This window comes from Eulemur rufifrons, chromosome 7 (genome assembly GCF_041146395.1).
Source record: "Eulemur rufifrons isolate Redbay chromosome 7, OSU_ERuf_1, whole genome shotgun sequence".
In the NCBI taxonomy this organism is placed as follows: domain Eukaryota; kingdom Metazoa; phylum Chordata; class Mammalia; order Primates; family Lemuridae; genus Eulemur; species Eulemur rufifrons.
The window spans coordinates 89,737,800-89,765,276 of NC_090989.1; the positions used below are offsets into that span (position 1 = coordinate 89,737,800).

Below are 27,477 nucleotides of genomic sequence, written 5' to 3' on the forward strand. Positions count from 1 at the left end.
CTTTTAATCACTTTTAAATAGTTCCCTTCAGCTTACAGAATGCCCCGGTCTCTCCCAATGCCCAGACCTCCTCTGGCTTTCCTTCCTTTTTTGGCCAACCTGGTTGAAAGAGGTTCCAGGGACTGCGGTCTCCTGGTGTATGTCAGAGCACTCTTCCTCCCTCCTCTAGTCCTCTTGAAACTGCCCCAGGCACATCCCCATGGGCTCTGAATTAGCCACCCCGTGGTCTCACCTCAGTGTCCAGCTACTCCATTGCCCATCCCCATCCTCTCAAGGTTGGCACTGTGACACACACCCCCTTTGGCTTTGCACACATCTGGCCAAAACCTCCTTGCTTAAGTAAGACATGTGGTCTTTGACCTTCCTGCCTCCCTGCACCCCGCTCCCCCCCCCAGCCCGCTGTTTGGCTGGTTACTAAATCTTTCCAAAGTGCCTTCTTCCCAATGCTGCTGTTGCCACTGCTCAGGTGGGCGCTCGCCTCGGTAACACTGCTGCTTCTGTACCTCCAGCTTTGCTGAGTGATCTTTCTGAAACACGGTTAGGTATGTTATTCCACAGCTTAAATCCTCCTATGCGCCCCATCACCTAAGACTGGATCTAAGACTCCCTAGGATGGCATTCAAGCCCCTTCTCAAGGTGGCTGACTTGCAATTTTTAACCTTATTTTCAGCCTCCCAATAAACATAAGCACATCCTCCCCCTATCTGTATCTCTATCTGTCTCTATCTCTATCTCTATCTCTATCTCTCTGCAGGGTTTTCAGTGCCAGAAAATGCCATGTGCTCTCTTGCTTGGGGATCTTTGAATAGGATGCCCTTCCTCCCTGTCTGCTTATGGATAGAAACATCCCATACCTTGGTGGAGTCTGCCCTGGCCACCGTTTTCCCTGCGTGCTGAATCATCTCTGTTCCCCTCCATGTTTGCACAGCTCTGTTTGTGCACAGTGTACTTTTGTTGCTCGGGCCATGCAGACTGCCTTCTCCATGGGTTTGCCAGCCTTTTGAGGAAAGTGTCTGTCTTATTCATTCTTGAATCCTCAGTGCCTAGCAGAGTGCATTGCATATGGTAGGTATTCAGTAGATGTTGGAGTAAAAGAATCAAATTCAAATAAACAGTTTCATTAGCACCTTCAAACTAACCCGTCTAATGACAGCAGAGAATTTAAGCTCAAACAAGTCATCAGAGTTGGCAGTCGAAGTGCTATATATAGATAGAACTTAATAAACGCTCTTCTTTGTCTTCTTAAGCCATCCATGACGGTGCAGTGTTTTTACAAATGTGGAGAACCACAGGCAGATGTGTTAGAATGCTTTTGTCCAGGAATAAACTGAGTTTCGTCATCATCTTGATAGTACTTTCCTGGGTCAGTTTTTAGAACAATTCAACAAATGTATAATAAAAATTTGTTATTTTGTGTGGTTTTTTGTTTGTTTGTTGTTGTTGTTGTTGTTGTTGTATTGCCTGTTGGTTTTGGGTTTTGTTTGGGAAGCTAATAGAGAGACAGGCTGTTAGCAAGCCAGATGCAAACTGCTTGGTTTATTGAAATACTAACTGAGTGGATTCAGTTATATGAGTGATCCAGGAATCCCATGTATTAAGGAAAAATTCATCCCTCCCACCTGTGTGATGTTGTTTCCGTCTGAACCTGGACTGGTTTTCTCAGCAGTTGGTAAACTGATAATCCCGTGTCTTACTGTATCACCCGTCTCAGCAGTGCACAGGCCCTCAAATCCTCATTTCAGCCCTTCCAAAAAGAAAATGCAGATGCACTCACAAACACAAAGGTTCATTTTGTTCTTGAGGCTGACAATCATAATAGTTTTTTAAAAATGTTTTTCTTCCCCCTTTTTTTAAAAAGTCAGTTCTACTGTTATCTAAATTTCCTTAAATTATCAGGGAAAAAATATTTTCTTTTCCCAAATGAGAATCCAGGGATAGCACACTTGCTGCTCCATAGGAGGTATCTGACCTTTAACTTGTATCAATCTTCCTTGTTTCTACCTTCCTCCTGCCAAACCACACCTATACACACCACAGATGAACATTAACAAGGGAAAAATGGCCTTAATATTATTTTCTGGGGATGGAGACATCTAAATGAGTTAAAACATATGCAAATATACTGTAGCTTCCTTTCCCAGTGGTCCATAAATCCATAACATTTTCTCTTGGGTTAATAATATGGTCATCAGGTTTTTCTTAGTTGCTGCATTTTGTACAACCTGTACAACCAGCTCTTGCAGTGTAAGAGAAGCATCAGCCACTTGGGGGCACCCAGGTATTTATTTGATGAAAAAAATAAAAAAGAAATTGCCAAGGGAAAGGAATTTGATCTCAAAAAAGAAGGGGGGAAATACTCAGGGCAGATAGTCTAGTCCAGCATAACTGATCCTGAAATTAGGCCTGTGTTGAAAAGAGATGACCATGTCTTACGGACGTCAGCGAAACCCTGGCCAGGTCCCTGTGAGTGGGTACTTCTCACAGGCATGCAGCCTCGGAGGCCTCAGAGGAGGCCAGGGGTGGAAAAGCAGAATGGGCAGTAGTAATTGGCAAGAGTGGTCAGCTATAAGCTTCCCCAGGGCAGTGACCATGTCTGTTTTACTCTCTGGGTGCCTAGCATGCTGCTGAAGAGACGTGCACTCAATAATATTGTGTAATGAATGGCCGAGTGGATGGATTGAGTGAATGTACACAGCATCTAACAAGGAACGAGTGGACACTGGGAGGTTTAAAGCGATGATGACCTATCAGTGAAGGGAGTTAGCATGAGGCATAGCTACGAGGCATTGCATGTATTGAAAGATATATTTGATTGGGTAGTGTTTGCATGAGAGACAAAAATTGTAGGGGAATTCTCATGTTACCTATTCAAGTTGAAATTTTGTCAGGTTGAGATATTTTGTTATATCTACTAAATGGTATATGTAAAGGCTTGTTGATTTGTAATTTGAGTGAGTAATCGGACAACACGGAAGCTCAAACAACATGGAAGCTCAAATTACAAATTTTATGGTACCATCCTGTACACATTTAGGATTATAATGTTGCTTGAGGCCTAAGAAATTCTGAAATGCTGTTTGAATCCTCAAATAATATTCAATTACGTTAAAAATATTTTTAGTGTTGCTAATTCTTTATCCTATTATAATTCCTTACATTAGAATAATTCTAATCCAATTAACTAATTTTCATTTTAATACTTTGGATATGCAAGTAACTGCTTAGGCAGCTCAGTTGCTGCATTTACTCCCACCGCTGGGTAGACAGGATTCTGTAATGCAGAATTGGTCTGACCAGCCGTTTCCAGATGGACTCAGGGGTGGGATGTTCCTGAGTTCAGAAAGACAAGCTTACTGGGTCTTTTATTCAGCTTTCTAGACTCAGAAATTTACTTTTCTTAATTCAGCCAGGGATGAATGAACCCTTTACATTTGCTTAAAATCAGATTCATTGGGGATTATTAATGACCACGATAACATTTTATTTGTCCTCAGAAATTATAATTTCCAAATAGTCTGGGATCGTTTGTTGGTGGTAAAATATTCTTTTACCAGGAAAATCTGCCATAAAACTACATTAACGTCACAAGATGGCTTGGAGAGAACAGAGCAGAATAAAGGGAGGCTGGTGGTCTTAATCCTAAAGTACCATTTCCAACTTGGAAATTCAATCCCAGGAGCATTTATTGAGTGCCTGCTGCATGTAAAGGAAAAGAAGCTGGCAGTTATTGAGCCCTTTCTATGTGTTGAACACTGTGCCTAGTGCTTTGACACTCTTGTTTTTTTACATGCTCGTTGCATTTAATTTCATTTAATGGGTAAATTACCATTGAGAGTGTAGGGCTCAAAGAAGCAGCCTCTGCCCTAAAAGACATTCTGGACCTGTGCTGTCCACTAGCCACAGGAGGCTATCAGGCAATTGAAATGTGCTCTGAGTGTAAAATACACACTGGATTTCTAAGACTCGGTACAAAAGAAATGTAAAATATCTCATTAATAGTTTTTATATAGGTCACATGTTGAAATTACGTAGTATTTAGGATAGATTAGGTTAAAATATCACTAAAACTATTTTCACCTGTTTCATTTTACTTTTTAATATGGCTACTAGAAAATTTAAAATTACATATGCAGCTCACATTTGTAACTCAGGCTGTATTCTGTTGTACAGTACTGCTATAGAGGTAAGATATAAACATGAATTGCTAGGATCTCTGTTCTCTTCCAATCTTAGGATGAGTATTTAAATTGGGGTAATAAATGTTTTGAAGGATAATTTGTCACTATCCCACCATCATAAAATCTGGACCTCTGTAGGAAGTCCTTAGTATTAGACACAAAACTGAGCTTAATATAGGTGCACCTAAATTAATCGCATTTAATTTTTCCTTATGATTCCCTCTAAAATATGTATTTATGTTGTCAATAGCTGTTTGCTGACTGTAATATGCCAGGCACTATGTGAGGCATCCAGTACAAAGATAAATCATATGGGGTTTCAGATTCAAATATTAGATGATTATCTCTAGGGGAAGACATTCTATAGGTATCTAGTGGGTATGATGCCAGATACAAAGTGATAGATGGCTTACATGTCACAGGTAAAGAGGCTTGGTGGTTCCGGAGGAGTGTAGCCACTGGCTTGGCGTCTGTGTCTGAGCTGGAGCCCGAAGAAAAATAGGATGTCCGTGGGCAGAGACTGTGCAGTGGGGTGGATGGTGGGGGGAGATTACCCGGGGGAGGGAGAAGCAAGAACAAAAGCCCCGAGGTGAGACAAGTGGGTCTTTAGGAGGAAAAGGGGGTAATTCATTTGGGATAAGATGTGTGTGGTGGAGAATAGTTAGGGACTGGACTTTAATAGTGGAAGACGTGCTAGGGAATCTGGACTTTTTCCTGAGTACTTAAATGCCGTTGAAAGTGTATTACCTTAAAATGATTTCTTAACTACTCAGTTAGCACTCCTTCTAAATTCTGGATGCCTGAAAGAGTGCTGGTGTCTTTTTTTTTTTTTTTTCTTCTTTCTGATGGCAAGGCATCTTAGTGCTTAACTGTTTTTTAAAAAAATAAATTCTCTTGAAATAATATTTTGAGTCTAGTTTTTGTTGGATCCTCCAAATGTGATTCTTTTGTTCCAAGTAGCAACATGTTCTCTTTAGGGGTGAGAAATATAAGATACAAAGAGATGTGCTGAGACAAGAGGATAAATTTTTCTCTTGTAGCCAATTTGTTGATATATGTGAAAAATCACACTAGCTCTTCATGTCTTATATTTACCATTCCATGAAAAAAATCACTTCTATAGAAATTATTTTTAAGAACATGAAGGCAGATAATACCCTTGGGTCTTGAAAAAGCCAAATTGTACACGAATTGTCCAAACAGAGAGAATTATAGAGGCTGGAAGTCCTGGAAATGAGGGCTAGTGTCACAGTTAAGAGGGTGGACTTAGGGGTCAGACATCTGGGTTCAAATCCCATCTATATCATCCACTAACTGTTCTCTTCCTTCTTCTAATAACCCCACATCAACAATTTTGCCCCCAATCCTTTGACTCTGCCAGCTTTTTACTCCCCATCAATGCCCCAAGGAGTCTGACTTTCCCCTTTACTCACCTTATATTCATGGTCCCTTGTGATCACTGTTTGCCTGTCTCCTCTCTCTGTGCTCCTCTCCTGCGAACCCCACTCCTGGTTAAATCAGGGTTATACAGGTGTAACTCTGCACTTTCCCCAAAATAGCTAAGCATGCCTGGAACACACACGCGCACAATTCTGATGATATTAAATTGGTGATCACTCTACGTCCCCCACCTCTACTGACACTAGCAATCTTTGGCAACCCTACCACGTTCCATAGTAAACTCAGTCTCTCACTCACCTAGGTGACTATTTCACACCTTTGCCTCTTTCTTCAAACCTCTAGCATCCCCTCCCAGACTCTCAGCTACAGATATTGCTGCTTATTTCACTGGGAAACTAGAAGCAATCGAGAAAACTACCTCATTTCCCCACTACCAAGTCCTCCCAGATCCACTCATCCTTCTGTTCCCATCCCCTGCTCTTTACTGCGGACAAACTGTGTGTTCCCCTGGTTGAGTCCATCCCACCCCAGTGCACCCGGTCTGCTGCTCTTGCCTGTTTAGAGCTCTGCTTCCTCAGTTTCCGTCCACTAGCTTTATTAAAGTTCCTTTTTTTGCTGGACCCTTCTCATTTTTCAGACATTTTATATCTTCCCTCTTTAAAAATACCGCCCACCCCTTAATCTTTTATCTCCTCCTAGACTTGCCTCATATCTCTGTTTCCCTTTAAAACAAAACTCTTTGAACAAGTTGTCTGTTCTCACTGTCTCCAATTCCTTTCCGTACACTCTCCCCCAACAGCATCTAGTTAGGAACATTTCAAACATGCAGGAAAGTTGAAAGAATTTCAAAGTGAACACCCACAAACCACCACCTGGATTCTACAATTAATGTTTTGCTTTATTGCTTGGACACACTTCTTGTCATCCTTTAACCGCCCCCCCTATCCTTTCATCAACCCATCTTATGTTTTAGATTCATTTGAAAGTAAATTTGCAGGCATTAGCACACTCCTAAACATTTCAGTGTACAATTATTAATTTGGTTCAATATTTGTTTATAGTCCTCTTTTGAAGTAAAATTTATACACATTGAAAAGCACAAATCTTAAGTGTATCATTGAATTCTGCCCAATGCATGTACCACTTCTGCCGCCCAAACCCTGGTCAAGATACAGAACATGACCATTGCTATAGAAAGTTCCTTCTTGCCCCTTCCCAATCAATCTCCAGCCCACTCTCCCATGCCCTGCCATAGGCAGTCACTGTTTTGACTTTTTCCCACCATATATTATTTTTGCCTTTCTAGAAATTTATCAAAATTGAATTATAAGTATGTACTCTTTAGTGTAGGCTTCTTTCACTCAGTATAATGTTTTTGAGATTCATTCATATCACGTGTATCAACAATTCATTCCTTTCTATTGCTGAGTATTATTCCACTATTGACTATATATCATTTTTCTATTGATGAATATCTAGGTTGTTTCCAGGTTTTGGCTTTATGAATAAACTTTCCATGAACAAGCACAAAAGTCTTTTTGTGGATATGTTTTCTTTTCTCTTAGGTAAATACTTAAGGGAGGAAATTACTGGGTTGTAGGGTAGGTGTGTGTTTAGTTTTGTAAGGAACTGTTAGAGCTTTTTAAAAAATGGTTGTAGTTTTTTATACTCCAACCAACAGTGTGTGAGAGTTCAGCTTGTTCTGCGTCCTTACCAGAATTTGGGTTTGACAGTCGTTTTAATGCTTCTGGTGAGGATGTAGAAGTATCTCATTTTGCTTTTTATTTTAATTTACCTCACGAATAGTAACACTGAGCACTTTTCACTAGTTTACCATCCTTTGTGAACTGTCCAGTCAAATCTTTTGCTTACATTTTACTGAATTGTAGGCATTCATGATATATCCTAGATATCAGTCCTTTGTCAGATATAAAATTTGCATATATTTTCTCCCAGGCTGTGGCTTACTTATTCATTTTTTTTAATGGTGTCTTTTGGCGAACAGAATTTTTTTTTGAGACAGGGTCTTGCTCTGTCTAGAGTACAGTGGCATCATCATATCTTACTGCAACTTCAAACTTCCAAGCTCAATGGTCCTCCTGTCTCAGCCTTCCGAGTAGCTGGGACTAGTCGTGTGCCACCATGCCTGGCTAATTTTTCTATTTTTTTGTAGAGATGGGATCTTGCTCTTGCTCAGGCTGGTCTCGAACTCTGGCCTTAAGTGATCATCCCACCTTAGCCTCCCAATGTGCTAGGATTACTGGTGTGAGCCACCGTGCCCAGCTGAGCAGAGATTTTTAACTTTGATTAAGTCTAATTTTCCTTTATTGCTTTCTGTACCATATCTAAAAGCTTTATAGTTTTAGCTTTTACATTTATGTCTATGATTTATCTCAATTAATTTTTGTGTATGATATGAGGTCAGGGTTGAGATTTATTTATTTTTACCATGTAGATATTTAGTTCTTTTAGCAGCACTTGTTGAAAAGCCTTTTCTTTCTCTATCAGGTTTCTGTGTCACCTTTGTGAAAATCAAATAAACGTGTAAGTGTAGGTTTATTTCTGAGCTCTTTATTGTGTCCCATTGATCTATTTGTTGAGCCTATACTGGTACCACCCTGTCTTGATTACTGTAGACTGACTATGAAATCTTGAACTCAGGTACTGTAAGTCCTTCAACTTTGGTTTTATTTTTTACAGTTGCTTTGGATATTCTAAGTTCCTTGTATTTCTATACACATTTTAGAATGAGCTTGTCAATATCTATGAAAAAGCTCAGTGAGATAATAATTGGGATTGTGTTGAATATATAGAGAGAAATTTGTGGAGAACAGACAATTTACCAATAGTCTTCTAATCCCTGAACATGGTATATCCACTTGTTTAGGTCTTTAACTTCTTTCAGCAATGTCTTCTAGTCACATCCTCATTTGAACCCACTTTTTTTAGGCTTTTGTGTCTACGATTCCCCGGAACCCACTCCTGAGGTCACCAGTGACCTCCATGTTTCTGTATCCAATGGTCAGTTCTCAGTCTTCCTCTTTCTGAATCTCTCAGCTCCTTTGACATAACCGATCACTCTCTCCTCAAAGCACTTTGTTCAACTGGCTTCTGTCTCACCATGTTCTCCTGGCTTTCCTCCCACCTCATTGGCAGCTGCTTTTTGGCCTCTTTTGCTGGATCCTTCTCTTCTTCCCTATTTTTAAATGTTGGAGAGCCCTGAGCCTCAGTCCTCAGACATCTCTCCTTTATCTACCATCAGTCAGTGTTGTGGTGAAAATGTGTTATTTAAACCCAACTACCATGTTTAAAGCCATCTGACTCCCAATTTTGTATCCCAGTCCTAAAACTCAGACTTATGTACCCAAAACCCAGACTTAAATATCCAACTTCCTACTGCTCTTCATTTGGTTATCTCAAAGTTCTCTCACACCTAACCCACCCCAAATGTGTTCTTCTTTTTTTTTTTTTTTATTTATTTTTTGTTTGTTTTTCAGCTCATTAAGGGGGTACAAAAGATCAGGCTATATACATTGCCCATGCCTCCCCATCCCCCCCAGTCAGAACTTCAAGCGTGTCCATTCCCCAGGCAGTGCGCATCGCACTTCAAGTAGGTATACACCCATCCCTTCCACCCAGCCCTGACCTCTATCCAATACCCAATTGGTGTTAATCCCAAATGTGCACTCAGGGAAACCAGTTTGCTGGTGAGTACATGTGGTGCTTATTTTTCCATTCTTGGGATACTTCACTTAATAGAATGGGTTCCAGCTCTCTCCAGGAGAACCAAAGAGATGCCATATCGCCATTATTTCTAATAGCTGAGTAATATTCCATGGTATACATATACCACACAAAATGTGTTCTTTTTTTTTTTTTTTTTTTTTTTTTTTTTTTATTTCATCTTGTTATGGGGGATACAGAATTTCAGGTTACATACGTTGCTCCTGTTCCGCCTTTCCCCCCAAGCCAGAGCTCCAGACGTGTCTGTTCCCCAGGTCGTGCGCGTTGCACCCATCATGTAGGTATATATCCCTCCCTTCCCCACCCCCCCTTCCCGAGTCAGCACCTTCAAGTGTTACCACTCCCCAAACGGTGCACAATGCACTCATTGTGTAGGCATACCCCCATCCCCTCCCCCGCCCCCCACCTCAGTCTGACATCCAATTGGTGTTGTTCCCAGATGTGTATTTAGGTGATGATCAGGGAAACCAATTTTCTGGTGAGTACTTGTTTTGTGATGTGATGCTTGTTTTTCCATTCTTGGGATACTTCACTTAATATAATGGGTTCCAATTCTCTCCAGGAGAACCATAGAGATGTCGTATCTTCATCATTCCTTATAGCTGAGTAATATTCCATGGTATACATATACCACAGCTTACTAATCCAATCATGTATTGATGGGAAAATGTGTTCTTGATTTGCGCCTAACGCTTACTGCTTCTCTTCACTACCCACCACCCACCATGTTCCTCAGCTCAGTAATTGGACTTTTCTCCCTGTTGCTCACACACTTATCTTAGCATCTTCCTTGACACTTCTCTTTCTTTTACGCTCAGCATCACAAGCCCCATCAGAAAATCTTGTTGGCTCTATCTTGATGGTCTATCTGAGATCTGACTACTCACCATTATTCTCTCCCCCCTGGACTACCGTGATGTTCTCCTAAGCAGTCTGCTTTCTTTCTGTCTATTCTTTACCTATCCAATTGAGTAATCTTATAAAATGTCACTCTGTTTCACTCCCCTGCTTAAAACCTTCCAGGGTCTTCCCATTATATTTAGGGGGGAAAATGGGGCAATGGTTTACAAAGCCTGACAAGATTAGACCTCCCTGTCCTCTCTTACTACATCCTCTACTGTTGCCCTTCCTTTTACAACACTCTGACTACACTGGCCATTTTGTTGTTCTTGAACATGACGAGTTTGTTTAGGCCTCTGGGCCTTTGCAGATTCTGTTTTCTTCTGCCTGGAACCTTTTCTCCAGATAATTACATGGTTTGCTACCTTACTTCATTCAGGTCTCTGCTGAAGTGTCATCTGCCCAGAAAGGCCTCTCTGACCACCCTGTCTAAGGAATGTGCCACCTCCCTCTCCCCATCACTCTCCAGTCCCTTGCTCTGCTTGGGGTTTCTTCACAGAACTTAGCATTATCTGGTTTTATATTTATTTGTTTTAATTTTTGATAGTTCATCCTCTAATAGAATATAAGCTCCCTGAAGATAGGGACTTTCTGCTTTGCATCATTCATACTGATAGCCATGCCTGTCACATAGTAGATGCTCAATAAATAAATATTGACTGAATGACCTTGGGCAATTTAAACTTTCTGGCTACATTTTCATCATTTGAGAAATGGGGAAAATAATGTTATTTACCTCATAGAGCAGATATGAATGTCACCTAAGATGTTGGGTGTAAGAAGATATTATGGCAATAGTGTTGCTGTTACAATTATCATTAAGTAATATAAATGATTTAAATCTCTTATAATCAATCAAATATATATATACATACATACATACATATGAATGCTATGTAAGTTGGAATCTGTCTGTTTTATGCTTTTTACAATGGTTGATTTAGAGGTATAATTAGTGACCCATAGTTATTGATAACTAGGTCGGAAGAAGTAGATATAAGTACATGAAAAGTTATATTCCATAACCAATCCAAACAAAATAGAAAAAAAGTCACAAGGCATAATTAGTTGTCTGATGAATTTGCTGCTGCTGGTTATGATTGCTGTAGGTGTTCAGTGGTTTCTTTTAAGTTGGGGGGATTTGAACCCTTTGCCGTCAGGGGGTCAGGGGGAAGGGCACCACTGGGGATTAGGGCACAAGCCCAAAGAGGAGGACGAGCCAGACAGTTAGAAGAATGAAATGAACCAGTTTGGCTGGAAGGAGAGGTCTTGTGAGAAGGCAGTTTGAGAGCAATGCAAAGAAAACAGGGTAGGAACTAAAGCAAGTGGCTTCAGGCTAACCAGCCAGGGCAACAGGAAGCCCTTCCTTACACAGATTTGGTAAGCAAGGAAGGAAGTGCTTCTGGGCAATTAGGAAAGAAGGTGAATTATCAAAGTCTTGTTGCTGCTGGGTTGAGTCCCCTCTTCCCCGACAGTGCAGATGGCCTGGTGTGCAGTGGGTGGGTGTGCTGTATCCAGAGACGGGCAGCAGGGGGGCCGGCTCTTCTGTTGCTGGGGCCCACAAACCAATTCTGAACTCTCTTTTTACCCACAAGAATTCTCACTCTACTTTTTAGGTGACTGACTAGAAGGCGAATGACAACGTATACTATGGCTCCCTATTGAAGAAAAGAAAGAAAGAAAAGAATAGGGAAACTTGGAAAGTAAAGATCCATCAATGAACATAATAACTTACATTTTAACATGCATATTAAGAAATAGCTTGTTTTTCAGCAAAATATCCTGTATTGTGTCAGAGTAGTCATATAAAGCCACGTTCTCGTTATTGTATAAAAGGAAGGCTTGCATTCTGTGGGCGAGGCTGAAGTAGTCTGTGAACTGATCATGTTATTAAAAAAGACTGGTTGTCTAGTCAACCTTGAGATAAAATTTGCTTGAAATTATACAGTTTTGTGTAAAATTACAGTAACCTAAAAGGGTGCCAGCACAAGTACCTTAGGTTTTTTTTATTGAGTTACAAAATGTTGTGACATTTTAGAGGATTAGAATAGATTTCAAAGCAATTTGTAGTAATTAAGAAAATGACCCTATAAAAGTAAGAGAAGCAAAATAAAACAAAATATAGACAGGAGCCATGACAGATGTCCCAGAATAGGGAATAAATGTGAAGACAATGAGCGCGTTGTCATTACTGCAGCCCTGGCAACACGCGTCACAGATTAAATAATGAATGCCAGTTGGTGGGTACAGAGAGGAGAGGACAGAGCGCCCATTGTTTCAGCTCTTCCATCTAATTTCAAACTAATTGTTTAAGTAAAGGTTTCTGTTTTGGTTATAGCCAATGGAAAATTAAACAGCTGAAATACTGTAAATCTTGTAATTCACCCTGGATCACCAATCAGAACTAAATAAAAGAGCTTTGGGCAAAGAAAGAAATTAAATTGTTAGCCTTGCCCGGAAATGGAAGCCTCAAGAGAAGCACGACTCAGTCATTTGCTTCTGCACCCACTGCGCCTTCCTCTCCCGGTCGGGTTCTAGCTCGGGTGGTATGAGGGAGAGGCTCTTTTTCGCACTCTTCTGTGCCCATGACCACAGCTCCATAGAGTGGGGTGACAGACGCCACCATCCACTCCGAGGCTGGCACAGTGCTGGGGCCCAAGAAGCGCTGTCTTCTTAGATGATAGCTTCTGCTGAGTTCAAGGCAGGTTTGGTTTGCCTGCGTTTTCCAATCGGGGTTAACTGTGATGAGCCAGTGAGCTAATGAGCGGGAAAGCACTTTACTTACACAAATGAGGGATTACTACTTTTATTATTTTAGGGTGTGGATCATGTGGTGGAAAAAACACAAAATCAGAAGTCCTGGGTTTGCATCCTGGATCTGAATGCTGGCTTCATCTCATACTAGGGTCCCCCTTTTTGAAATGCCATTTTTAAGTGTCTACCTGTGGCTTATTTTTCTCCCTTTTACGTCAGATGTTCCTTACTTTTTTTATGTGCCATGGGGACCTCTTTGACATTCTAATGAAGCTAAAGAATCATTCTACAGAATAATGTTTAACAGCTAAAATTAAATGCATAAAATTAAAATGCATAGGATTAAAAAGGAAACCAATTATACTGACATAAAGTTGTCAATATACTAAGTAAATATGTAATATTGTAATATATGCCCTTTATTAAAATGCATTACTTACCTATATCTAGTGGTAGGTCTAATAATTTCAAAGTCTGTAATTTCAAAGTAGTGATGAGTGAATTGATACTTTGCAATAACTATAACGTGATATGAAAAGATATTTTACTTTTCTATTAATGAGAAGTCACAGGAAGAGCTAATTTTACTGTGGATTTTTGGCCTACATTTCTAATAGAAAGAAATGATAAATTTCAGTGGGAGGTTAGTAGAAATAAAAATAAAATTTTTTTCTACCCACATCCTGAATTCTGTCTGACATTGTCAGAACCTCTTGCCTTAAAACTTCACCCTTTCCTTGTATGCCGTGCTTTCGCCAGGGGCAAGCTCTGCACCCCACTGGCCCCCAGCTGCACCTGCCCTTTCTGTGCTGGTGACTCCTAGACGTGCACCTCCCCTCTCAGAGGACCGGAGCACCAGGCCTGCATCTCCTGGGGCTTCTGGACATGCACCCTGGGTGGCCCACAGGACCTCAAACCCAGCCTCCCAAAGCAAACTCCTTGGCTTGGCCATCCCACCCCACCTTCTCCTACCAGCCTGCTCTTCCTCCTTGTTCTCTAGCTCTGTGAATGGCATCAGCCACCACACAGCTCAGCCCCAAGGGAGCGAGCGGGCACACTGCTGCCAGGGCTACGATACCAGTCTCCTCGTTAAAGCTTGTGAAAGTGTGAACTTGTACATTTTAAAGCACTGGTTTGTCCTTGCCTTTACCTGCAATGCCTTCTAATTGTTTTCTTACCCAACAAGGCCTAGCTCCTCCCACTTACCTTTTCAACCTACACATCTGGTCATTTTCTGCTTAAAAATCCCCTGATGGCGATTCTTTGTCTCCTTGATGTGACATCAGAGGACTCCTTCTTTCTTCACAGCATTTTTTTCCTGCCAGTCCTTCAGTCTCACCAAGCTCCCTAGAAGCAGTGCCTCCCGGCCCCCTCCTCAACTCCCCCTTGGGGGCTGAGCAAGTGCCTGGGGACCCCCTCCCTCCCTTATCACCCTCAGGTCTCAGTTCTGTGGCCGCTTCTCTGGAAGACCTTCCTGAGGACTGTTCCCAGTGCAGTCCTTGTCCACTTACCCGCCTCCCTTGCATTTGTCCAGGGCCTGGCAGGGTTTCACAAGTGGTACGCACTCAGGAAGACAATGATTAAAATATATAATTAGGAGCCCTGACTTGGGTTCTAATCTCAGTTCCACTTCTAACTGTGAGATCTTGGCAAGGTACTTACCCTTTGGATGCCTCCGTTTGTTCGTCTGTAAAACTGGTATAATAATAGGATGGTGAGGTTTAAATGAGTTAATACTTACAAAGCACTTTAGAACCAAACTTGGCACAAAGTAAGAGCTTAAATAATAGCTATCCTTATTTGTTTTAGTTTTAGTAATGTGGCTTGGGCTCATTCAAACCTCAATCCTACTATACTTTATTTTTGCTGGGATTTTATTAAAGAGCGTGGTCACTTTATTAAAGACTGTAGTGTAATTTGGGGCCCAGTATTTAACTGTTCTTCATCTTCGTTGAGGTTAATATCAGATACTGATATTAGCAGGATTGATCTGTATGAGACTAAAGGAAATAATTTTTGACAGAAAGAGTAGAGAAATCCTGGGGATACAGATTTTTAACATAATGATGGAGACATAGTCCCATAGCAGTTTATCTAGCTGAGTTAGGGATTTATCTATATTTCTTCCATTTCAAAGATTGTGTTGATTTCACAGGAATATTTCTTGCAGCTCTTTGAGCAGAGGAGAGAGGATTTCCCTGGGCATATATGTTTGTAAACCAGATCCTCATAAAAGGGAGGGTTTTGAATATAATTACATTTTGTGCATGAGTATTTTCTTATCTTCTAAAAATATTACACTCTGTAGGGGAAAAAAGTTTTAATGATCCTGAATCACACATGATTTTTGATCCTTCTCTCTCTCTCTCTCTCTCTCTTTTCTTCCAACATCAAAGTATTATTTCCCCCTGAGGCTTGTTCTACTCTCCTGGCCTTCTCTTGGTTTCGCCAGCAGGTGGAGTACTAGCTCCTTTTTAAGTCATCAGCCCTGCGCCTCAGGGCCAGCTTTCTCTCTGAGGGGATTGTCTTACCACCCCCACCCACCCCCCATCCCCGTCCCCAACAGCCCCCACCTTGTTCTAAAGGGCCCCCAGGAGATGCTGTTGAGCCCTGACCTCAGAGTGGCGGGGGTGGGGGGGGAGTAGGGAGGGTGTAAGGTGAGTGTCAGATCTGAAATAGTCTCTAGGGTGTACGTGGCTGACCTTCTTGAAACAATGGCTTATGTTTCATAGGTTTTGAGTAACTTGAATTTTACCAGAAATACACGTAAATCTATTTAGCAACAAGTGAATCAAGTTTTTCTTGCCGTATTTGGTCTAGTCTTATGGTTTAGAAGAAACAATAATTGAAGTTAGGAAACCTTGACTATTATGTTAAAATAGGTCTTATTTATAGTAGAAATCATGGAATCAAATCACTAGAATTGAAACTGTTGTTGGAGGTGAAAACTAGGGGAAAATTATGTTTACTGTAAACATATTGTGTTAGAAAGCTGAGCATAGATTCTTATTCTTTCTTAAGCTGGAACATTATTGACTGTGTGTTTAAGATTTAACCGCCTTAAGAAAATTTTCCATTACATTTTTCTAGAATGAAAAGTAAATTTAAATTTCTTATTTTGAAACCATAGTGAGTGATATCAAGTTCTATTTTATTTATTTTATTTTGCTTTTAGACATTTATTGTATTGTGTATTGAGGAAAAGGAATAGGAGGCAAATGCCTGCTACATGGCAAGAACATACATTTAGCTATGCTTTGCAACTTTTTATCTTCTAGGCTAGCAGTAATGACATTTAAAACAATAATTTTTGGTATGTCATGCTCCACAATGCACATGTATGTTATGGCCATCAAACATGTAAACATCAAGATATTTGGAGGAGTCTAATTATTTAAGTTCCATTTTAAAAGGCAACAAAAAGATCTATTTTTCAAAGATACATCTTAGATTACAAATGTATTCTAAATGTGGGTGGTGAAACTGAATTATAAGAATGCTTTTAAGATCTACAGACACCAAATCAGAATCAGAAGTTAGAAGATTCTTTGACAAAGTTTTCTCTTGAAAATGTATTAATTTTTGGACTTCAGTGATTTTTGAGGTTTTAGGCTTATTTCATGCTATAAAAAATCTGAGAATAGTGATAGTATGTAAGTTTGATTCTCAGAAACAACTTTATATGTCCCTCTTATACAATGTGAAATTACAGTGCTATATGTTCCATAACTACTACCCAGCTTGGACAATATAAAAGTCATTTCATGGCCCTAATGGACAGCAGACTGTATTCCCCTTGTTTAAAAATAAATCAGTCTCTTTAATACAGTATCTGAGGAAAAAGAAGGTAATGAGAGTGCTCTTTGTTTGAGTTTCTGCTACAGTTTTCGGGTTTTCTTGGGCAGCAAAAATGAAGCCTGAAGCCTTAGCTCATTCTGTACGTGGGTTTCAGTTCTCACAGCAGCCTAGTGTCTATTTAACATATGGGGAGTGGTTTCAAGTTCATTACTGAAGCTTATAGGCTAAAGTGCTTTGTGGGCTCGGCTACAACTTAAGTTGCCTTTAGGGAGTTGCCAAAACCGGGCTTGGGAACAGGACGGCTTTCCCTGTTTATGTGGGTTCTTAGGGTAGTCAGTTTTTTCCCCCTCTCAGCTATCAGCTGCTTTGGAGGTTAGTTCATAGTAAGGATTCCTTCTTTAAAGTAATATGGAGCAACTACTTTCACGGGGACACCAGGTTAGTAAATAACATTTTGAACTTTCTGCTGCATGTGTCAGATTTTCTTTCTGTGCTCATGGGAGATGATTTGACAGGCAGGATAGCAGTTTTGCTGCTACTGCATTCTTTTAGAAAATAACGTGAGTTTGTTGATCCCATGAAGGTTTGGGGCTTTATGTTTCTCCTTATAATATACGCACTGTTTGATAGTATTAAATGCAAATGGAAGCCAAGAAGAAATGACATATATATGTTGGATTTGCAGTCTAGAAGTTTGTACTCATTTGTAAGCATTTCAGTTCCTTTTTTTGTAATTATTTTGTGTCCTCCCATTAAATCTTCTAGGTGTAACTATGATTTTATACTCAGTTGACTTTATGTTTTTGAACATTAAGCAGCAGTATGTCACGCTCCAGCTAGCGATGTCATTCCTCACCACACTTGTCTGGTGTACGGTTTTCCCTTGGGCCTACTCCATGGAATTACAATGAACCAGAATATCACTTTAATTTTCTCTTTGAAAAGTCTGGCACTTTTCTAGAATGCCTCAATTGATTCGGGCAGAGTGTGCGGGTAGATTAAGTCTGGTTGAAACCCTTTGTCAGTTGTCACTGTTTTTATTCTTAAATGACTCTTCGGAATGTGAGATTATCCTAGGAGTAAATAACTGTAAAAATGGGGTGTGACTTGTAAAACATAAAAATATTGTTAATAGTAATTAAGAAATTAAGTCAATAAAATTAAGTACCAGGAAAAAATCTTCCTTAATCTCATTAATTTAAAGATCTAGAAAGCAATTTTACCTTTGTTAATCTGCACCAGAGCAGTCTGGCGTGAAATTGTCCCGTAAGAATAGTTCACTTTCATGATGTCTTAAAGTTTGCAACCCTTTATGAATGATAGCTTCTTTTGCTTTTATGTTATTTTAAGTATGCTTTGGTTCAGGGTAACGTACTAATGTTTTAAAATATGCTAATATGCTTCTCTTATTGTCATTTTATTCTCCTCTTTTATTATCCCCCTGGGAAATTTAATGTACCAGAAAGGGTCTGTTCTTTCATGTTCTCTGTTTTAAAAAAATTAAGGGAGAAAGGAGATAGAAATAGGTACTTAAAAAAATCTTGAGGTGATATGCTAAAGTTTAAGGATCCCATTTCCCATCTATGCTGAGGCTGAAGTTGTAAAGTTATGTCTGCATGGCATTTCAGGGCTACAAATTGACTGTCTTTTATATCCCTGTGACACAATTGGACAGCTATATTATTGCCCCTGCCTCCTCCGCAGATATTTTCTTTAACAGCAAATCCGTTAGGTCATTTTAGTTTTTCACAAAGTACAAAGATTGCTATGACTTTACTATGCTTTATATATATGTTGTATGTATATACACACACACACAATTGCACATACATGCTATTATGCAATTATTAATTATAAATGCTATTAATTTAAATTTTAAGGAGAAACTTTTGTCAACCTGTTTGAAGCTGCCTGATGATTTTAAGGAGAAGTGTTAAGACATTTCACTCATTAATTACTTGTTTGTGTTTAATGGGTATGGGTTAAAGTCTTTAAAAAGCTTACACAAAACTAATTTGTATCTTGTAGATCTCAGTTTCTGTGTTCCCAAGTGCTTCATAGCCTTTTCATCTAGAGATGATAACAAAGCAAAATACCACTGATTAGAAACAGAAATAAACAATGTGACAAAGGATAGGATAAGAGGGAAACTCCCTAAAATCCAGATTTTGGGGTTTTCCCAGAGCATACACACATTAAAATAAGTTTTCTCCAAAAGTGAGGAGAAAAAAATCAAGGATTGTAAGGTGTTCAAAATCTGTAAACTTGGGATAAAGTCTCTAAGCAAATCTTAGGGTATTCGTGATTTCAGGTATGGAACACACATTGCAATTCTTGTTCTCATCTTGCTGGACTGGTTTGGTTTTGTTACATCTCTGCCTTTTGGCTAAAATCAAGTAGAGACAGGCATATTTCCTATTCCTTGCCATCTAAGTTGATCTTTGTGCTGATTAATTTTTATTCAACATGCTTTCTTGTTGATATCCAAAGTGCTCTAGATGTCTTAAGCATCTCAGACAGCTTATGAACCTAGCCCGTGACCCAGTAGCATGTGATACCAATTAACCTCACTAATTTAAAGATCTAGAGAGCAATTTTACCTTTGTTAACTGCCGCTGAAGCAGTCTGGCATGAAATTGTCCTGTAAGAGTAGTTCAATTTCATGATGTCTTAAAGTTTGCAACGCTTTATGAGTGGTAATTTCTTTTGCTTTTATGTTATTTTAAGTATGCTTTAGTTTTTAAAATGAATCTGAGTTTCAAAGTTGGAGACAAATCCTTAGGTAAACTTTTTCAACTCAATTCGCTCACACCCGAAATATTCAAAAAATTGAATGGCATTAGAAGATCAAGACTCTGAGGAAAGAAATGAATAACTAAAAGTATTAATAGTTGCGATATTAGAGATGGGTTTTCTGACTGCTGAGCCTTGATAGATTTGCACCTGATCCTCAAATTCCATTCACACCCCACATCACTCCCCATTCCCATTCATAGTCTTCACCTTCTCAGCACATGGTTTGGGAGGTGTAGGCTCTTGCTCTGCAGTTCATGGCCTTGTCAGACTCATGCAGTGACTACAATGAACAGTGCCACGCCTGCCTGTTCCATGCCTCCTGGTTCTTGCCCTTCATTCTGCCCACTTATGGTGCTGGTGTGCATGGGCCTTGTGCTTCTGTATGAGAAAGTGCAGGAGATTCTGATGCTACCCACCCTAGAAATTCACTATTCTAGTGATGACAGTAAATACTAACTTCCCAGAAGGATTACAGAAGCTGAGGACAGATTATACTCCTGGAGTTTATTTGACCTCCTCAGTTCTCTGTTTCATTCTGAAGAACCCAATTTAAGTTTGACCTGCAATTTCTTGGAGGGCAGGGTGGTAGTAGGAGTCATAGTAGGAGTAGTAGAGTAGTGGTAAAAGTAATAATAAAGAATACTCAAAAGGCATTTCTGAAGTGCAATTGCTGTTCTAAGTCTCCTGTTTAATCCTCACAGCAACCCTAAGGAGTCAATTGCCTTTATTATCCCCATTTTACAGTTGAGGAAGCCATCCCAGAAAGGTTAAGTAAGTTGACCCAAGTCAGAGAAACTAGTAAGTAGCAGTGAGAGTGTTGTGCCTCAGGGGCTGTGGTGGGGAAAAACTGGTAAATTAATATTTTCAGATAATATAATGCAATATTTATTATCAAGAAGCAACTATATAGCTACTGACATCCATGCTGCTCTTCATATGGAAGATGCTCTGTTAACCTATTGCCAACCAGCAAGGCAAGCCATTTGTGTCCTTTTTCTGTTGGGAGGGGGTGGAAGGCTTGTTCTCTGCTTTCTTACCTGTTCTGCTGGTGACCAATGGCAAGAACCTGGTGACTAGTGGCAGGTAATAGATGTTGCCCCTGGTTGGTAAACGAGACCATTGGTGACCAGTCTACATGGGGAATAAGCCCACTGCTTAAGCTCATCTTGGAACTCTTGAGACTTTTTAAGGCTAAAATAATAAAGCCACTAAAGCTAAGAATTTGGACCTTCTGATTGTTTAGTTTTAGTTTGGCCTGTATGAGTGGCCTCTTTATTCCTGTTCAGAATGTCTTCCTGCTGATAATCAAAGCTCTGGTTATTTTGTCAGTCTTGTAGGCTCTCTGAAGCTTAGCGGAAAGCCAACATTATGAGACATGTATTTTCCTTTAGAAACATAAATGTGCATTTCAAAAATGTTGGGCCAATAACTTACATTAGATTTTGCTAAAATTTAAACATGTGACAAATAAGCTTGGAATCTTTAAAAATATATAACAATGTAACCTAGATAGATTAAGGAGCTAAGGCTATAAAAAAAAAAATGAAAGAAAAGAAACCAAACAATAAAAATTCTGATCTTTGGATGGGGAAGAACTTTCTCTTCCCAAAATCAATACAGAAAATCACAAAAGGAAAAGGTCAATAGATTTTAATTTTCTAGGTAGAGGTGTAAAAGCTTTAAATACAAAACTGTTCATTGAAGCATTATTTATTATCATGAAAAGTTGGAAATAATGAAAACATACAGTAGAAGATGAAAATTGCATGATGGGCTATTATAATTTTATTAATGAATAAATTATAATAGGAGGAAATGGTGATGATGGATCTTTTTTTTCCCCCCCAGAGACTGAGTCTTGCTCTGTTGCCCAGGCTGGAGTGTAGTGCTGTGATCATAGCTCACTGCAGCTTTGAACTCCTGGGCTCAAGCAATCCTCCCACCTCAGCCTCCAAAGTAGCTGGGACTACAGCCATGCACCACCACACCCCGCTAATTTTTTTTTTAATTTTTTGTAGAGACAGGGTCTCACTATGTTGTCTAGGCTGGTCTTGAACTCCTGGCCTCAAGCAATCCTCCTGCCTTGGCCTCCCAAAGTGCTGGGATTATAGGCATGAGCCATCATGCTCAGCCAGTGATGATAGATCTTTAAGTTAAAATGCTGGACATTAAACAATTTGTACTGAATGTGTTTAAAATATATCTATCTATGTATGTGTTATGCTTACGGAGACCACAGAAAGCATGATCACCTTAATTTAACAGAGGTCTAGGGGTTATTTTGAAGGTGGGATTTCTGATGGTTTATATTTTCTTATTATACTTTTCTGCATATTGGTATTTTTAAACATGATTACTTTATATTTATAAAAAATAAAGGAAATATTCATGGAGGAAAAAATGAGAACAAGATAGACCAAAATTTAATAGTAGACTTACATTATTCATAATCTATTTAAGGTAGCGGCTCTAAGAATGGTTTTAATTTCCAAAAATTTTTTGTAAGTTTAAGGTTTCCTTTTATAAGAATTCATTATTTTATAACAAAGATTAGAATAGATTAGGAGTGACAGGGTAGAGTTGAGGCAAGATCAATTTTTATAAAGGACACGATAATTTTACTTTGGAGAACAATTATTTTGCTGCACTTATACATTATGTTGGGAAACTGGCTTTTTTATTTGTCTGAATCAGGCTTAAAATTTTAGTTAGATGTTATGGATAATCAAATTATAAGGTATATAATTTATTTAACAAGGAATATGGGAGGAAGCTCACTGAAATACTTGAAACATCAGTACAGGAAAGATACCTTGAGGGATTTTCTATGTATCCAGATGTCTGGATAACACTTTTTTGGTCAAAAAGCAGTTGATGATATGTAAAAAGGGACAAGTCAACATACTAAGACAATCCTTAGAAGAGATGATTTGACTGGAATAATGAAGATGGAAGAAAACCTTGGAGTAGCTGATTTCCATCTTCTTCCTCTTCATTTTATAGATGAAGTCACTGAAGCCCAGACTGATTGAGTCCCCAAGGCCACAGGGTTCTGGTAGACTTGATTGGAGCCTTTTGGGGTCCTTTGATTCCCCCACCGATGCTCTTTATAATATCCTATTCTGCCCATTTTAACACATTTTAGTGAGGATGAATGAAATTATATTTCCATTTATCTTAGGCTGGTAAAAATTAAAAGCTAATACCATTCAGCACTTGGCCTAATGATGTTTGAGAAAAAGGCAGAAGGCTGATTCCTGCTTCCAAGGAAAACCTCCCAACTTCACATGCATGGCCATTGTTCTCACCACTGTTGTCTGAACATTCTGTCCTCGGGTATAGGTTTACTTAACACACATCTGGTTTCCATGTTTGTTCTGGAAGGCAGAAGCCACATGGAGCGACTAGAGAACACTTGATACTGAGCCCCAGAGATCATTTTTTTAGCACCTTTATTGATATTATATAATTTACAGATCATAAAGTTAACCTTTTTAAAGTGTACAATTCAATATTTTTAGAATATTTACAGTCATGTGACCATCACTATAATCCATTTTTTGAATGTTTTCACCATTCCAAAAAGAAACTTTATACCCACTCTCCCTTCCCACTTCTTTTCCTTCCCCCAGCCCTAAGCAGCCCTTGTTTCACTTTCCACCTCTCTAGATTCACCCATTCTGAACATCCCATATGAATAGAAACAGAATCATACAATGAGCAAGAATCCTGGAAATTTTAATTTGATGCTCAAAGACCACTTAGGCAAATATGACCTGGTTCCTGCGTAGCCCCCTCTTCCCAACAGCGTCCTGAAGTGTAAGATTAAGAACAAACTCAATCAGTGTTGCCACCTATTTTATTAGATTAAATGATTTGTTTTTGTCTTCTGGAGTCCCTAATTTTTTAACTATTTAAAGTTAAAAATAAAAAGGAATATATATCTATTAAGACTGCTGTAGGCTATATTGCAAAATTGTTGAGTTAGACCATTGATTATTAGTCGCAACTTTGAGCGAATTACTTGACTTCTGTAAGACTCAATTTCCTTATCTGCAAAATGGAGATGATAATAGTATTTACCTTAGAGGGTTCTTGTAAAAATTAAATGAAATAATGTATATAAAAGGCCTACCACGGTGCCTGATGCATTATGTGTTGAACGAATGTTAGCTATTGTTGTTATGAGTCATTGAAAATAACCATAGAATGTTATTTTATTTCATTTTTTATGAGTTTATTTATGCTCTGCTAAAGATTTGAATTGGCTTTTAAGAATATTTGCATACCATTAAACATATACACATATCTACACACACAGGGGAATAAAATATTAAAACCAGGGATCAGGAATGATAGTATTAGTAGAAATATAATATTAGTGGAAATAATAACAATAGTAATACTAGCCAATATTTACATGGAAGGTTTTTAATGAGCATTTCTTTTAGTGTCTATCCTTGTGAGTTGAGGCAATAGTGACAAATCAGAAATGGGTGGAAACTACCAAATGAGAGCTCCAGGCTGAGAGGGACCTTTGATGGTTTTTAGTCCACCCTCACACCTGTGCATAATAAGACTTTGCCACAGATGACAACTGGGTGTGGTGTGGCATTGGAACTCAGAGTGAAGGGTGAGTTCACCAACTCACAATATGTATAGGTACCACTTATACATATTGGCACTTAGTATTAGCTAAGTTAGAATTAGAACCCAAACTAACTCCAAAATTGTATAATTAGGATGTAAAATTGCCTACTCTAGGCAACCAGTTTCCTTGTTAACAGTTCTGTTTTATAGAATGTTCTTACACATGTTAAACTGAAATGTACACTTTGAAGGCCCCCAAACCCCCACCCCAAGAATCACAGTAGCTTCTACGTGGAGAACCAAACACCTAATTAAACAGTCCTTCAGATATCTGAAAACAGTTATCATGGCCCTCACTTTCTTGCTCAAACATCCAGTGTCACATTTATTGTTCTTTAGATACTCCAACCCACTGCACCTCTTCCTTTTTCCTGGAATAGGCTTTCCATTCAGGTGTGCTCAGTCAACTTTTAAGTGGTCTTCAAGATTTCTTTTCAATGTGCCCCACCAGCGACAAACTTCCCCAACTCCCAGATTGAGCAGCTACTCCTCTGGGTTCCTGCTACTCTTCTGTTCATACTCTGAGAATTTGCTGTGTCCTCCCCTGGACTGTGAGCCCCTGAGGGTGTGCTCTGTTTACCTCTGTGCTCCTAAACCCCTTCCCAGCACCTGACACATGGTAACTGCTCAAAAAAGTGGAAGAGAGAGTGTTGATCTTACTTTTTGTAGATGCCTAACTATGTCTGATTTTAGAGAGGTAGAAACTATAAGAAGTGTTTTTGGATACCAACTGTGTAGGCAAACCTTGATTAACTGAGAGCTGAAGCAGATAAAAAGCCTATGGCTTCTCCGAGACCAAAAGTAAACATCTTCTGGGGGGAATAAGATTGTGAAGATCTTTCATTTGGTTTTTGCATCATTTATTTTGGCTTGTAAATGAAAAAATGCCCACTAATATCCTGATGGAAGTAAAGGGCTTGTCTGTTGGGCAAGGTTGATACCTACCACACCTTTGCTAAATTTAGATTAAATGATTGTAACATTTGACAATGTGGTTGAATGACAAAGTTCACAGTAAACTTATTACCATTGTTCAAATAAATGCTGATAAGAAGATACAGTCCTAAGTTATGCTTCTGTTTTAATCTGTTTTTCATGGAGTATGTATAGAGATTTTTCCTTTAAAGCATGGACAGAGGGTTAATTTAAGAAAAAGTATATTAACTGGGACAACAAAGGAGCCTACCTACATCTGAAGGAAAGAATGTGGATCTCACCAAGGATTTGCTGTAATTCATAAAAACTGGTCCACATCTTGAATGGATTAATTAGGGGCCCAACTGGAACATTCTACATGGAATGAATCCAGGTACTGGCGGTGTTATCTGGGAGTCTCAGGACTCCCCATGTGCCTACTCTGAGAGCTGGACTAAATACCTCCCCACTCTGTGGATCTTAAGAAACACTGCTTCTTGACACCTGAGTTTGAATTTGCCAGTCCTCTCCATCCATCACAAGTCTTTGCCTCCCATCCTCATTGTTACGACACCAGAAACCTCAGTAAAGCCATCTTCTTTGCCTTCCTTTTCACCGCTCTGGTTTTGCTCTGGTGGAGGCCTGGGGGGCCACTTCTGCTCTGAGTAGTCCCCAGAGGTCTGGCCTAGATCTGATAGAGGAAGAGCCAGGTGTGGAATTTTAAAGTTGAAGGGTGTGTATTCTGAGACCAAGAAGGAGGCTGTTCTGGAGAGTGCTGATGGGGGTGACCCAGGGGCTGATGGAGCACTTTTTGTTTTAGGAAGCTCTGCATTTCCAAAGACATTTTTTTTTTATTTCAGCATATTATGGGGGTCTTGGATAGAGCTGGAACCCATTCTACTAAGTGAAGTATCCCAAGAATGGAAAAGTAAGCATCGCATGTGCTCTCCAAAGACGTTTTTTACTGTTGGATGGCTCAGTGTGTTAGAAAGTTCTCTTTTATGCTGAAGTTGACGTGGGCCTCTCTAGAATATCCAATCGTGTGTTCCAGCTCTATCCTTTGGAGCTATGGAGGAAGTACCTCCTTACACCCATAGGTCTTGGTATGTTTGAAAGGCCTCTCATTTTTGTTCGGCCTAGAAGCTCCAGATTTATTCAGCCATTTCTCAGAGTATCCTGATTTTTAGACTCTTGTTCAACCCAGTCCCTATTCTCTGACCATCTGTGGTTTGTGCTTGTTGTTGTTCTGTGGTCTTCAGACTGAACACAATGCTCTAAATGTAGACCCAACAGTGGGCTGGGATTAGTAGCTACTGTCCTGAGATACCACTTTTCTGATAATGTAGCCTAAGAATTTATCAGATATTAATAATAATATTAACATGTGCCCCTTTTTTTAACAGTTATTGTTGTCAAGGCAATGTATTAAAGTGCCTTATACATGTTATGCCATTTCATTTTCACAACAGTGCTATGGTCGGCACAGTAATGTATTTCCTTGATTCTAGGACACTAGTAATGATAAGATACACCATTAACTAAAGTTGAACTTTTTAGGGAAAAATAGAGCAAGGAAAATTCCATCACATTAAATGTAGATGTAAAATGCAATAGTCATGCCAATTTCAGAAAAGTTAAAATATGTGTGTGCTGGGCAAAGGGGGACAGAACGCACTTTTTACAATCAAAGAAACATGCTATGTCCATTTTCTAGATAAGAAAACCAACACTTAAGGAATTTGTCTGATTGCCACAGTATAGGATTCAGAGCCAGCTCTAACTGTAGCACATGCTCCAGCCACTCACCATGCTCCCTCCCAAGTAGCCCTGATGTGATGTTGGCTGACCCCAAATTCCCAGGGCTTTCTCATAAGAAGAGCTGCCAGTCTAGGTAACCACCAGCCTTTGCTTGTGTGTGTGTGTGTGTGTGTGTGTGTGTGTGTGTTAAGATGAAGTGTATATGTACATATTTATCCTGTTAAATTTTGTCTTTTTTGTTTAGCAGTGAACAACTTTGTGTATGTTTCTATCTCCATATTTTTAAAGTGTGACACCAGTTCAAAAGTATAAATGTTTTTGTGGCTCTACAAACCTACTACTAAATTTTTCATGAGAATGGTGTATCCATGAGCAATGCCACCAGAAATGAGGTTGGATTAGCATAATTGTTACTAGTTTTTAATAAGATCCATTACTGGTCTCATGTGGACTGGGAATTTGGGTCTGTTGTGGGAAGCTCATGCATGTGACTCTCTCCTGGGATTCCTCAGGCCCCTACAAGTCCCCATCCTAGGCTGTCTTAGGCCTGTGGCTTCCCAGCCAGTACTCCTTTGATAGTTAA

At 39.4% G+C, this 27,477-nt stretch overlaps 1 protein-coding gene across 2 annotated transcripts in view; it reads left to right on the plus strand.

Moving 5' to 3' along the window:
• The window catches only part of PLD1 (phospholipase D1), a 192,328-nt gene that overhangs the window by 23,259 nt on the left and 141,592 nt on the right, over positions 1 to 27,477 (plus strand). Inside the window, exon 1 of one of the 2 annotated variants that reach the window (XM_069472930.1) lies at positions 17,175 to 17,213. The exons of the other annotated variant lie outside the window; for it this stretch is intronic. The gene's annotated coding sequence lies outside the window, so the exon portion shown is untranslated. Of the gene's footprint in view, positions 1 to 17,174; positions 17,214 to 27,477 lie in introns of those variants that run through there. 2 annotated transcript variants of the gene reach the window in all.